The sequence below is a fragment of the Leptonychotes weddellii genome, chromosome 12, assembly GCF_054177405.1.
Source record: "Leptonychotes weddellii isolate Sample4059 chromosome 12, ASM5417740v2, whole genome shotgun sequence".
NCBI classification, from domain to species: Eukaryota; Metazoa; Chordata; class Mammalia; order Carnivora; family Phocidae; genus Leptonychotes; species Leptonychotes weddellii.
In genome coordinates this window covers 3,538,466-3,552,743 of record NC_138380.1, presented here as the reverse complement: position 1 = coordinate 3,552,743, position 14,278 = coordinate 3,538,466, and positions in this window count along the sequence as shown.

Genomic DNA, 14,278 nt, shown 5'->3' with positions numbered 1-14,278 from the left:
CCATGGTTCTCTCTGGTTCGTAACATATCAGTTCTTTGATGTGGTCCAGAGTATATCAAAATAACTTAAAACATTTTGAGATCCATTGTGTTCTCGTGTTCTTATAAGCTACGTAACAGAGCCACAGACCCTCAAAGTTGGGATGCATGCTGGTTAGAGGTTATTTGAGATTGCTTCCCCTCGATTGTAAAAATACTTTTATTGGCCTTAATTTCTATGTCCTGTATCTCTCCTCATTGGCCGTAGACCTGGGGTATGGACGAGCACAAAGCACATCTTACCTTCCGTCACTGCATATCTGTATCTGGGAAAATTCATCTCCTCTCCCTTGAGCATTCTTTCCCCAGGAAAAAGACCAGAAATCCAATCTTGGGGGCTACTGTTACGTTTTATTTTTTTAGGCCTCAGAAACATTTTGCAGCTTCTCAGGGGAGCCCTTTATTACTGCATGATTCAGAGTGCTCTGAACTGCAGAACACAGTGAATATTCCGTGGAGGTCTCTGAGTCATGGTGGCAAAGGGCTCAGTTAGTTCCTTCTGTACATTCTTAGTTGCAGGGCATTACCCACATTTTCCCATGTGAGAGTTAGGTCCCTGGAATAGGGAGTTTCAAATGCCATGAACTAGTTGTGTCTCTTATTGTCTGAGTAGCCAGAGAGAAGGCCTGGATTTGCTATTCACTGAACACGGACTTCCTTGGCTGAGCCCCGGGACTCCCCAGGGGTCCTCACTGGCTGGCTGCAGGTGCATTATAATGGCTCCATCAGGAAGGGGCCCTTTCAAGTGTCAGACGGGCCTTCTCCCCACCACAGGATTTTTTCTAACAGCTCTGTGGAGTTACAACTTGCTGAGCGGACTTAACGCACACGGCCCCGTGAATTAGCGTCGGTACAGAGCTATGCATCCATCAACACAGTCTCATTTAGAACATTTTCCTTACCCTGAAAGGAGGCCTCATCCCATTTCACCGGCTCCTTTTGCATGTGGATCTGGGAGAAGACATCAAGCTTCAGAGACCCCCTCTGTCCCTTCTTTTCACGGGGTCTGTGGGTGTATTGGTTGAGGAAGCTAGGGACTGTGCCTTGTGAGTTATCACCCATCCTACAAATGTTAAATCGGTCTCAGGTTTTGTTTTCTGTGCGGTGGCTTACCAACAGTTGGGTCTGGACTTGCTTTTGTTTATGAGTGAAAGGGTTCAATCGTGTTGGATATTGTCTAGCTAAAATGGCTAATGCTTTCTTTTAGTTTAGCTTTAATAAAATTATTTTAATTTAACCAATTCATTTATTAAATCAATTAAATTACTGAATTGGCAAAGTGATTTGGAGGAGCTGCATTGGTCCTTATAAAGCTAGCCAGTAAATGTGTCCAGAGGAAAGCACAAAAAATGAGGTTCAAAGCTCAAGTTGGGCCCCAGAATTTCAGTTCATATTGTGCAGGACCTCCCCGCCCCACCCCTGTAATAAGAACCTTCAGTGCATACTAGAAGCATGTCCAGAGTGGCTCCCTTGTAGAAGGGTTGGAGATGATCAGGTTTTGGACCCATTTTCTGGCATCCTTAGGGGGGTGTCTCACGTGCTCAGGAATGACCCCCAACCCCCATGCCTGATGCTGAATGCACCTCTCACCTGTCTACCTGTGAGAGGTCAGGGAAGCTTGCCTGTCCTGGGAGCTGTTTGATTGTGGGGGGTCCTTGTCTTTGAATGACTGATTGTTTCCACAAGATTTCTTGTCAGAGCAGTTTACCTCTTTATAACACCCAAGTTAGACTGGTGGAAACTGAGGGAGAAGCATGGAGAGTGAAGCTTGGGATGAGATCATGTGGAGTGCTCTGCGGAGGGTCACTCCCCGGGGATGAGACGCAGGTGTGGGGTGAGGGCAAGCAGAAGAAGGACCGGCCTTGTTCTCTCTGGCCCCGCACCTGCTGATTTCTGCTCTGCGGGGAATGCAGTGTTCTGGTGCTGCTTCATGTCTTGTTGTAAGGACACAGTAAATGGTAGTATTTCAGACTACAAGACAATGATACACTTAGGCATGTGTTTAAAGGATTAACCCTTTAAAATTTGGGAAAGCAAAATTAGTGAGCATGAATAAGTCCCTTACTTGGGGCCAGCAGCTGGAACTCTCAGATAAATGACCTCTCTACGGATGGTTCACAAAAAACATGTTCTTGGATCAAGAGGGGTCTGGATAGTCTTATATCTCTTCTCCTGCACTTTCTGAATATCCATCAGGGTTAGGAGGCAGCCTTTGGCCCACACCGGCTCTTACTTTCAAAGCTCTAAAACGTCATGAACAAATTTACCTTTTACTTTATAAATATTATTACCATCTGTGTTAAAGAAAAATTTCCAGTGAAATTTCTCTTCTTCTTGAGACATCTTTTGCTGACTGCAGCGACTTATTTTGACATGGTTCTGGTCCCTAAAGTAACCTGTGGATCGGGCATCACTCACTGCTGCTGTCCCCATGGAGCTATAGCTACGATAGCATTGCTTTTCAAACTGGAATGCACATGTGGATCATCTGGAAATCTTGTGAAAATGTAGGTTCTGTTCAGTCGGTCTGGGTGCAGCCTGGAATTCTGCAAAAACCCAGGGTGATGTGGGGAGGCTGCATCTTCGTGCCGTACTTTGAGTAGCAAGGTCTCGTGGCACCTGGGGGAAGGTGGACGGTGAGCCAAAGTTGAGACAGGACCGATTAATGCAGGTTTCCCCAAGACTGCTTTCCTTCCCTTCTGTTCCTGGGGATTCACGCACTTGGCCATAGAGTTGGATGGGGGGAATTATATTCTGGGAGGCAAGGCCTGGTTGGAGAAAGGATGTTGTCTTTCATGTATTTTACCAAATTTTTACATTGATTGAGCATGTGATTGTACATATAGTAAGTGATCAGGAAATCTTAAACCCCGGGATGTTTTACTAACAGAAGGCTAAGTCAAGCCATGTTGGCGGCCACAGAGCGCCTCCCCACTGCTGTCCCGGGGCCATGGAGCGCATGGGCTCCGGCAGGTGTGGACGCCGTCTCCCTTCCGGACACGTGGCTCCCCTTCCGTTATCTAAAGGTTCCAGGAAGACAGAAATAAAGCACTTCTATTCAAAAAAAGAAAAAAAAAGCTTATGAAGCCTAGCACAGATTGAAATTCCTTCCATGGATTATGTGGGACTGTCCTGGCCCTGAGGGCTGGGCCTCCTGCTCAAAGGCAGTACTCTTGTTTCAACCTTGAATGTTACTGTCATCTCAGATTGCATCAGGCTTCCGTCCCAGCAGAAGTCTAACTTACTTTTATCGTTCCATTGATGGGAAAATACGAGAAAAATCTCAAAGATCTTTCCAAAATGATTGGATCGCCTCAATTCTAATACCGTTCATCACACGATTCTGAAAATTGCAGATTTCTTTACGAACAGCTCATTTGATCATTTACGATGTTTTCTGTCATCCTGGAAGAGCTATTTAAGCCTGGGATGCGTATTTGACACGTCGGTTGCTAGTTTTAAACACGAGAACAAACTACATCTGGTGCACTTGGGCCTCATGACCAGAGCTGCTCCGTGCACTGTGCTTTATCCCAGAGCTTTGTGGCAGACACCGTTGTCTGGAAGTAACAGAATCCTAAACTGCTCTGCCTTATCCGTCTCTACAACATGATCCTAGGTGCTTCGATCGCTGTGGAGACTGACAGGTAAAATAGAGGGAAGTATTTCTAATTGCCTGTTTGAAGGTTTCTTCATTATTCCCTGTTATAAGCTGTGAAAATAATGTATTGGTAAAGACTGCTTTCAGCCGAATACCTTTTGCTGTCTTAAAATGATTGATCATAATCGCTTTGGCCATTTCCACTAAGACAACAAGAAGAGGTAATTTAAGAAAAAAAATGTTAGTAAGTGATGTCTCTGTGTAGCCAGGCAGACCACTACAGATCATTGTCTTCTCCACCAGGGACTGAGTGATTGAAATCGGAACCGGTGTGTGTCACGGGGAAGGTCTCATGCTGGTCCCCACGTGGGACAGCTGCTGAATTCGTGGGTTGAAAATTATATCTAAACCACAGGTGGGTTTCCTCTGTCTTACCCACGGACTGTGTGGGATTGGCAAGGAAGCCAGAGGTCTGGCCGGGGAGAAGGTGCGGCTACCACACGGTCATCCAGACGCTGGGTGGTCTGGTCTCACGGCCCTTCGCCATCAGCGGAGAGCTGGGGGATGTGTTTCTCTTGCATGCTTCTCATGCAGTCTCCTGGGGGGATCCCTGACTGTCATTTGCAGGACGCCTGGCTGGGATGAAAAGACCAAAGATCATTAGCACAGGCAGGCTCCTGTGGGAACCCCGGCCTCCTTCTTGGCCTCGTTTGCACGAGTGCTTACCCACCACGCCGTACACATTTAATTCCAGGGTGAACTCTTACCTCTGCCTGAGCTGTATAGTTGTCTACTTCGATCAAAAAAATGTGTTTAATATAAGATTTCCTGATAGCAAATGGTAAATGACCATTTTCAGAGGCTTAGAACAATGAAATGCACTTCAGTCAGAGAAATACACTCTCAGGTAATGGCTGGTAGAGGCCATCAGTCCAAACCCTTTTATTTACAAAGGGAACTTTCATTCCCGGTCTATCAGTCAGGGTTCTCCAGAGACACAGAACCAATAGGATGTATAAACAGATGTATAACTGTGTGTGTGAATTTAGGAGCTGTTGTTTCATATATTTTATGTCAGAGAAAGCAGACGGAGCTGTTGATGTTGTAATTGCCTCTATTTGTGGGTTGCTTGTTTGCACAGGTCCCTTTAAAACTGGCCACAGGGTGGAAAGGCTTTTTAAGCCATAGATACACCTGTGCAGGAAGTAACACCTCCAGCTGACAGAGGAGACTCTCGTTAATAGTCACAGTCTCTGGAAGTAACCTGATCGGATTAATGCATGTTTACCTCCTGCCTGAGGCCGAAATTCCTGTAAAATCGCCTACAGGGATAATGACTCACATGTTTCTTACAGAAGTCAAGTGGGGTCACACAAAGAGGAGGAGATGTGCACATTTTCCTGCCACTGGTGGAATCCTTCTGGCCGCCAAGCCTTCCTATTATCCCTGGTAATTAGCTTCTCTGAAAGAGGTTTAGAAGGGTGAGAAACTGTGGACATGTCAGTGGGTTCATGGTGTTTGTGTTTTTTTAAGTTTCCTTTGAAGCAGATCTCCGTCATATGTGGGGTCTTCACACGATCGGCCGAGAGAACCGGGAGGCAGCCAGCTTGCTCTTCTGAGTGCCAACGAATATTCCGACACCATTTGGGAATAACCCTGTCGTATTTCAGTTTCTGGTAGAACTGATTTAAAAGGAAGAATCAAAGAAGGAGGGAAGGAGAGAGAGAAGAAAAGAAGGGAGAGGAAGGGGAGTGAGGATCTCCGTTCCAGAATGGGCGGGACAGCACAGAGCTGGTGGTCCTCACCTTGGTTCGTATCTAGGTAGTCAGTCTTTCTGAGTCATTGTTAACATTATTACAGGTGGTGTAACCAGTGTCGCTGACTAGCGGTGTGTACTGAAGGAATCCCTTCACGGATTGAAAGCCCAAGGCTTAGGAGGCTGTGGTAGTGATGTTCGCCCCCAGGACCCTGGGGTCCTGTGGTCGGTCGTGTTTGTCTTTCACAATGACTCAGTTCCTTGCTCTGGAGGTGGTAGATTTGGCCAATGTGTCTTGTACTGACCAAGGAAATGTAGGAGAAACTGATGGGCTTCCCATGCAAACGGAAGTGTCAAGAGCCCGTTCGTGCTTCTCCATGTCTGTTTTTCTTCTGTCGGGAGCTCAGAGTAAGCTCTAGACAGAGGCCGGGCTGTCAGCCTGGGCCCCAGGGTCCCAGCCAGAGCAGCTGGTGACCCGCGACGGACGTTCAGCACGAGCAAGACGCCAACCTTTGTTCTTGCCAGCCTCTGGGATCCTGGAGTTGATTGTTACCACAGCATAACTCAGCCGATCCTGACTGATAACAGGCACCTCAGGTACCAACATTCTGGGACCCTAGACTTATGTTTATTTAAGAATTTATATTGTCACATTGTTCCAAACAATGATTAAATGCAACTTACAAAACAGAATGCAACTCAATGGAATTAAAATGTATAAATTATAACACACACAAACACACTTGAGTGAAAAACGAGGGCAGAAAAATAAATCGAGGGCAAGCCCAATATCATTTCATCGAACGCGTGCTGTGAGGTATCTCCCCAAGGTGAGCAGCATGTGGGCTCGGCTTTCTGGAAGCCATTGCAAAGCGGGAACACATTGTTCAGGCTTATTAAACTAATTGTTTTCAGCTCCAGTGAGCGCCTCACACAATGAACAAAAATAGGGAGAAGTATTCTGTATACTTTATTAGTAGCTGAGCAGGGTCACGACAGCCCCTGGAATCAAGGACTGGATTCGGGCACATCACTTAGGTCTGCAGGCTCAGGAGAGCCTCCTCCCTCCCCCTGTTGCTTCTGAGCCCCCACGTCTAAATCTTGGTTCCAGCAGGCTCCCACCAGCTTGCAAGGGGAGAAGGAGAGCCGGGTCTGAGGAGCAGGCTCTGGCCAGGCTTACACACCCAGCTGTGTCCTTGGAGAGTAAACGTGAAAAAGCAAAGTCACGATAGGACCTCGCATCCTCTCTGCCTACGTACGGCAGGAAGCAGGAAGCCCAGAAGGAGGGAGCTGCCGACAGCCTTGCCTTGCAGGCGCTGCAGCCCCATGCGCCGCTGAACCGTTAATCTGGTTCAATTAATAGCTTGGTCTCCAGTGGGAATCTAGAGCCATGGATGGTGGCGATGAGGGGGAGCACCCCCAGCCCCACGCAGACTGCAGACCCACATGGCTTTCCTTTTCATTGTTGACCATAAAAGCAACACTCCCAGCCACCTGCCTCCGATTTAACACTGTATTTCTTCAGGTCTCAGATGCAGATTATTTATAGGTGTTTATATCTTTCATATCATGGTGTATCTTGTAAATAATGGCATGTCATATTTTAATTGGAAGTAATTTTTCTTTTTAACTGGCCCATGCCATAATGTTACATATTACAATCAATGATCCCTTAGATGTGATGAAATACGATAAAAGGACATTTGTCATAGCAGAAATATCACCCTGTGTTAGAGAAGAAAGGATTCTGCAGGGGTTTTGGAGGGGCTTCAGCAAGACCCTGGCATGCCCCGCTGCACCTGGCCTCCAGCCTTTGGAGTACAGCTAGCAATGGAAAGTCCACAGCTGGTACACCGGGAGGGAGGCGAGCCAGAAATCTCCCATCCCTGACATCAGTGATTCTAAATGGTTTGGGACTCTTTTATCATTTTGACTAAACTGGAAAGGTACTGCTGCTCAGAATGGCCCAAGCCACTTACTTTTAGAAGCAGGTGCTGCAGATGGTCTTTGAATCCTCAGCAAGCCAGGACAGAGTGACCAAGCCAGATGCTACCAACCAGCCAGGGAAGTCAGGGCAGCCCAAGTGGCAAAGGGACATAACAGGAATGGAAAATTCCAGGCACAGAGTACCTAGGGGGCCAGTACTTGGAATCTAGTGTCTGTGTTGAAAAACAGAGCCTTTTAGAGAGAACAGCTTCCTGAGATAAAGAGCAGGCTGAACATAACTTCCCATATGTATCTCTCCTGTATGTGTGTGTACGTGTGTGTGTGTCTCCCATACATACACACCCACACACTTTTACTCCTCCTTGGGGATCTTATTCAAATGCTCAAGTCTCTAGGCTCTTTCCAGGTTCTCTTTCCTCTTTATGGATCACTACATTGGGCGTGTGGCTCTGATTTTGAATCCGTGCTTTGAGAAGGAGGAGAATGGCGTGAGCCATGGCTGGTTTGTCTCTGATGCCCACGAATGATGGACCATCTGCCTGGGGGTTGGCTGAGTCATCGAGGGCCCCATCCAAAGAGCAGAGGGCTGCTGGGGCCAGGCGTCCCAGGTTCCTGCAGGCACCCGCAGGCTGGTGGCACGGCCAACGCAGAGCAGCAGAAAGCGCGTGCCGTTGGCCGAGGGAACACCCAGGAGATGTGTTGGGAAGTCAGCATCCCGGCTGTCAGGGTTTGGTGGGACGGTTGCCACAAGCCTGTGCTGTGGCTCTCCAGGGAAAGTCTGGGCTGCAGGACGGTGCCATCATTCCTGCCTGCTGAGCTGCACTTGGTTGGTCACCGACAGTGTGTGTCCAGGGCTCGGATGAAACCCGCTGACTGGCCATGGCTGGCGGTGGAGCTTCTGGGGCTGTGCTGGGGGGCGGGGCGGGGGGGCGCCCGTTGGCTGGGATTCCGAGAGAGCCCCGCCCTGGGAAGACCGGTCCGAGACCCTGCTGACAAGTCCTGGTTCTGGTTTAGGGTGGCAGTCTGGCATTCGGAAGATCTCCCCTGGCAGGTGTCTTAATGCTTCTGGGTCTCTGTCCCTACAGACCCCAAAATGTGTTCTCCTCGGGGGTAACAGAATATTTACTGAATATTTACATTTGTTGCATCATGTAAGCGCCTGGTATGTGTCCACCTACATCACAGTCATTCCTCGTGTGATGTGATGGTGAGGGTGGTGGCCATGGCGACCTTGGTCCATGCTGACCACAGCAGGTGCGGTCCCTGATTTCCCAGCGCCAAGCCCCCGACACCCATCGGACAGCCATTCACTACTGCATCTGCCTGCTCGCAGCCTCTCCAGGGGAACTCGGGCATCGGTGCATTCAACAAAATCGTTACAAGCCCCTATGGGGCAGTGGCCATTCTTCTGGGTTTTGATATTCACAGTATGCATTCACCGCTACTTGATCCCCGCCTAATCTGTTACCTGTCACTGATCACGTCCATGTTTCTATCTGTGAGCCTCTTGTGCTCATTTGTACGAGTAAATCACATCACAACAGAAACTGCTTAATTGATTTGTGAGATTCTATTACAAATTGCTTGAAATCACATTTGTATCCTAATAGGAGACTAAAAGAGAATAAAACCATCTGAAACCCAACTTATGTGTAAGAAATTGGATGCACAAGAGAGGTGCCTTCAGCAGGGGGAGGGCGGTGTCAGTCCCACATCACCTAGTGGGCTGGGATTTTCTCCGCTGTGTTTGTGCTGAGTGTTTTCGGATGATGGTGTGTTTTATTTAGGTGGTTCAGATGTCTGGAGTGGGGAGTTGATGGAAGTTGATAGGTAATTGTTACTTAATTAAAGGACGAGTGAAGCGTAAAACAGCTACACATATTTCCTCCTGTATCTTTGATGCAAAAAACAAAAACAAAACAAAACAAAAAAACACAACCACTCTGACAATATGTCTTTATTATAGAAATTGGTTGTTATACGGACAGGGACTGGAGAAATAATTTGCTGTTTAGAATTTCTCCTTATATAGCATTTAACTCAGTCAACACATACCTGTTCCCAGGTCCACTGGAAAAATACGGATTTCAAAAAATAGTATTTGTTACAAAAATGTTTCCAGAACATTTGGAAACAAAAATGTTTTCAAAACGTATTTTTATAGGAAAAAAATCGTGTGTTTTACTTAAAGCTCTTACTGCAAAAAATGAATGCATGCACGTGCTCATTGTAAGAAATTTCAAAGTGAATGTGTGAACTTCTGTCCTGAGGATGTGTGCCACCTTCAGCATCTCAGCAGGACCTTCTGGTTCTTCTCCAGTGCAATATACTTAGATGGTATAGAATTTCGCATGTCATGAATGAGATCATAAATTCTACTTCAGTTTTATTCATTATGACATCTACCGGGAATGATGGGTGCCCCAGAGATTGGCAACTAGGTTACTGAATATGTGAGCAAGAAGTACATCATGTTAACTTAAAAATGATTATGTCCTTACACATTTGTGTTGTGGATGAAATGGAAGGTACGGAGAAATGGAGAGTGCAGAGAGAAAAAGTCACGACACTGTAATCCTACCACCCAGGGAAGACTTACATTAATACCGTATTATACTTTTTCCTGGGCTTTTTCTCTAATATAGAAAAACCCTACTTAGAAGGTCATGGTTGAGAGACAGGCCAGCCTGGTGGGTGAGTCCACACAGATGGGGCTGCAGGAAAAAACAGGGCCCATCAGGAGGGTCCCATTGTCTTATAAAGACTGGCTTTTCCTCGGGCGAGGTGGATGATGGGAAGGTTTGAGCAGGGAGTGTGGTGACCTGACCTAGGTCTTACAGGATCACGCTGTCTGTTGTGTTGGGAAGAGACCATAGGTGGGCAAGGGTGGGAGCTGGGAGACCTTTCAGGAGGCTCTTTCTGTAATTTGGCCAAAACAGGATTGATGGGGGCTCAGAGCAGGGAGGTGATGCTCAGCTTTGGAAACAGGATCTCCCGTCAGCTCAGGTATGGGGCTGAGATTCGGAGAGGGCCAGGATGACATGGAGATTTGGCCTGGAGCCTGGAAAGAGTAAAGTGCATTCGGTTGGGGTTGGGAGAGCATTGGGTGATGTGAGCGTGGGGTTGCGATATTCCGTGTGGTACATGCTGAGGTGGAATGGCCACCAGCCTTCGGGAAGGAGACGTTGCAAGCAGGTGGGGGCTGGGGGACCTCCTTTCAGAGGCCATCAGCAAGTAGAGGATGTGCACAGCCTTGCAATAAATAAGCTGGCGAAGGGGGTGGATATGGATGGAGAACATCGGGGAGAATAGGACAATAGGAAGGCTGTTATGATTTTTGCAAGGGGCTGTGGGGAAAGGAGCCATGGTGCTTTTCCATGGCAGCAAGTAGGAATGATGATGGCCACATTGCACCCTCGTCTGGTCAACGTGAATTTTTTTTTTTTTTTTTTTTTTGCTGGATTACTGTTTGAACTGTAATTAACTTGATGATCAGACAATCTGTTATTAGGATGAATTTTCATAAATGTACTAGTCATTGGCATTACTTATACTAAAGTGAACTATCTGTTCGTTTTCTGTAGTTCTATGTCCAAGAGAAGGTGTTTTATTCTAACACAGTGGAAACCACTGGAGGTTTGTAAAGAGCACGGCATGTTGGGGGTGGCTACTTGGGAATATTGATGGAGAGTTCCCATCCTTGCATCATCTCTTTTAACTCCTCAACGGGTGATTCAGACTCCAGAGCTTCAGTTTCTGAAAAGGTTGAGGAAACTGGTGTCGATAGCTGTTAGTCAGCTGCGAGTGAGCTGAGTGTTAATGGAGGGGGCACAACACAGCTCTTGTTAGCCCCAGTGTGGAGCAACCCCTTGGGGTCATCGGCCAGCCTTGAAGTCAGGACTCTGAGGGTAGGAGACAGAGTTCCAGTTCCTTCTTGGCCTTTCCCTTAAGGCCAGCCACCATCTCCATCCCCTACCCGGCCTCTCCGTCAGTCATACAACAAAGGGAATGCATCCTTTATGTCCAGTTTGTGCAGTACATTGTGACCGTGGTCAGTTGTGAGTCATCATCTCCTGGGAGGATGACGTGCTTAGCAAGGGCCTCAGTAGGATGTGGTCCCCAAAGACTTTTTTTTTTTTAAAGATTTTATTTATTTTTTGACAGAGACAGCGAAAGAGGGAACACAAGCAGGGGGAGTGGGAGAGGGAGAAGCAGGCTTCCTGCGGAGCAGGGAGCCCGATGCGGGGCTCGATCCCAGGACCCCGGGATCATGACCTGAGCCGAAGGCAGACGCTTAACGACTGAGCCACCCAGGCGCCCCCCAAAAGACTTTTTAAAAGCATGAAACATTATGATTCATCTGCTGGCTCTCACTAAATCCTCTAACATGATCAGCTCAAAACCCTTTCCATAGAAGGCCCAGGGAGGTACACTTCAGCTTTTTGAATTACCTTTAGAGCCTGGGCTATATTCTCGGCTTATATTCTTTCGACTGTCTTAAATCTGCAAATAAAAAAACTCTGAAAGTCATTCACTGCTAGCAATTGGGGTGAGCTTGACTTGGGGAACTATTTACTAAAGTTGGCTTCAAATAAGCCAGCGAGGGGCGCCTGGGTGGCTCAGTTGTTAAGCGTCTGCCTTCAGCTCAGGTCATGATCCCAGGGTCCTGGGATCGAGCCCCGCATCAGGCTCCCTGCTCAGCAGGAAGCCTGCTTCTCCCTCTCCCACTCCCCCTGCTTGTGTTCCCTCTCTTTAAAATCTTTAAAAAGGGGTGCCTGGGTGGCTCAGTCGTTAAGCGTCTACCTTCAGCTCAGGTCATGATCCCGGGGTCCTGGGATCGAGCCCGGCATCGGACTCCCTGCTCCGCGGGAAGCCTGATTCTCCCTGTCCCACTGCCCCTGCTTGTGTTCCTGCTCTCACTGTCTCTCTCTCTCTCTGTCAAATAAATAAATAAAATCTTAAAAAAAAAAAAAAATAAGCCAGTGAAGGCCTCCATGTTCTACACACACAGCGTGTTCTAGAACAATGTGACTGATTTTCCCATATGGTTCAGAAAGCAGTTTTCAAAACGGGATTCCAAAGATATTTTGAACGATGGTGGCATAATGAGGATTAGCTGTGTTCCATCCCAAGGAGACTCTTACGCAAGGAAGGACACTCAGCTGGATGTGAGCCTTAAAACGCAGCAAGGCCAGAATCACAGCTGTGTACTTCGGGCTTCCCCTACTGAATTAAAAACACCGGCTACTTACCAGACACTGTGTTTAAAATGACCACGGCTAAGAGTCACATTGAACAACAAGATCATATTACCCGCTTTCTAAAAGAAAGTTGAATTCAGCACTTAAATCAGAACGGAGGTGCTTAAAAGATTTGTCATTTTGAGGAGGATAAAAGTCTCCCATTCTTCAAAGCAGACACCCAGCGCCTCCCGGGAGCCGTGACCATCTCCACCACGGTGACCGACACAGTGTTGGGGCGTTTTGGGCTCATGGCTAGAAATGTAACTTTCCTTTCTTCAGGCCAATGTCCTGGAAGGAAAATATTGTTCTTTACAGAACAAACTAGTTAAAGTATCTCACGGGGGAAAAAAACAAACCCTGATTCAGTTCCTTGTGCCCTCAGCTGTGGCCGAGGCCCTCTGAGCCTGTCATTTCTCCCGCACCTGAGCACACAGATTCCTTTTGCAAATGATTTTGCGCCAGACGTCAGTTGAATTTTAGTAAGTGTCTCTTGAACGTGTGCTGTATTTCCACAGTAGTAGCCCATAGTGGGCGTGTGCATTGAGGGCACCAGGCGTCCCGTGGGCCCTTGCTCTGTGGTGCCCGGCCGGCGTCATCGGCCACCACGTCTTCTGGGCCCCTGGCTGTGGCACTGTGGGGTGGTCGATCTCACAACGGCTCACAAGACACTCTTCCTCCTTGTGTGGCTTCTGATCAGAACTGCACAAGGAACTCTGTGGATCATTTACAGAGGAATACGAATGGGAGCTGGGGAGACCAGAGGAAATCTTCTCTTTTCTTTCCTTTTTTGCTGCTTGCCTTGGATTGGTCATCTCGTTTATATGAAGTATAGGCCACCAACATCCACAAAGGGGAAATGTCTCCTGATTGATGTGGTTTTCTTTTCTTTTCACGAGAACGTTGAGAGAATGGAGGTAGCTGAAGGACCATGGGCTGTTTTGTCTTCTCTCCTCTGGACTGAGAACAGCCCAGATTGAGGATCTGGTGTCCATAACGAAGCATTGTTTGTTAGACCTGCTCCAGAGCTGGGGGAGAGAGGCCTGCTTCCCTAAATATACAGCAGGCAGGAGACTGTCAGGGTTTAAGGAACATTGGACAGGATCCCAGGAGCCTGGTTTCTTTCTTTTTTTTTTTAAAGATTTTATTTATTTGAGAGAGAGAGAATGAGAGAGAACACATGAGAGGGGGGAGGGTCAGAGGGAGAAGCAGACTCCCCGCCGAGCAGGGAGCCCGATGCGGGACTCGATCCTGGGACTCCAGGATCATGACCTGAGCCGAAGGCAGTCGCTTAACCAACTGAGCCACCCAGGCGCCCCTAGGAGCCTGGTTTCTAATCCAAGATTTGCCATCACTGTCTTTGTCCTCAGGATGATTATCTTTACCTGTGTAAGCTCTCAGCTTCCTCAGCTGTGAATGAGATTTTTTTTTTTTTTTTTTTGGACCTGGTGTTCTGCAAAATCCCATTTAGCTTTATTTTTTTTTCTTTTTTTAAGATTTTATTTATTTATTTGACAGAGAGAGACATAGTGAGAGCAGGAACACAAGCAGGGGGAGTAGGAGAGAGAGAAGCAGGCTTCCCGCGGAGCAGGGAGCCCGATATGGGACTCGATCCCAGGACCCTGGGATCATGACCTGAGCCAAAGGCAGACGCTTAAGGACTGAGCCACCCAGGCGCCCCCCATTTAGCTTTATT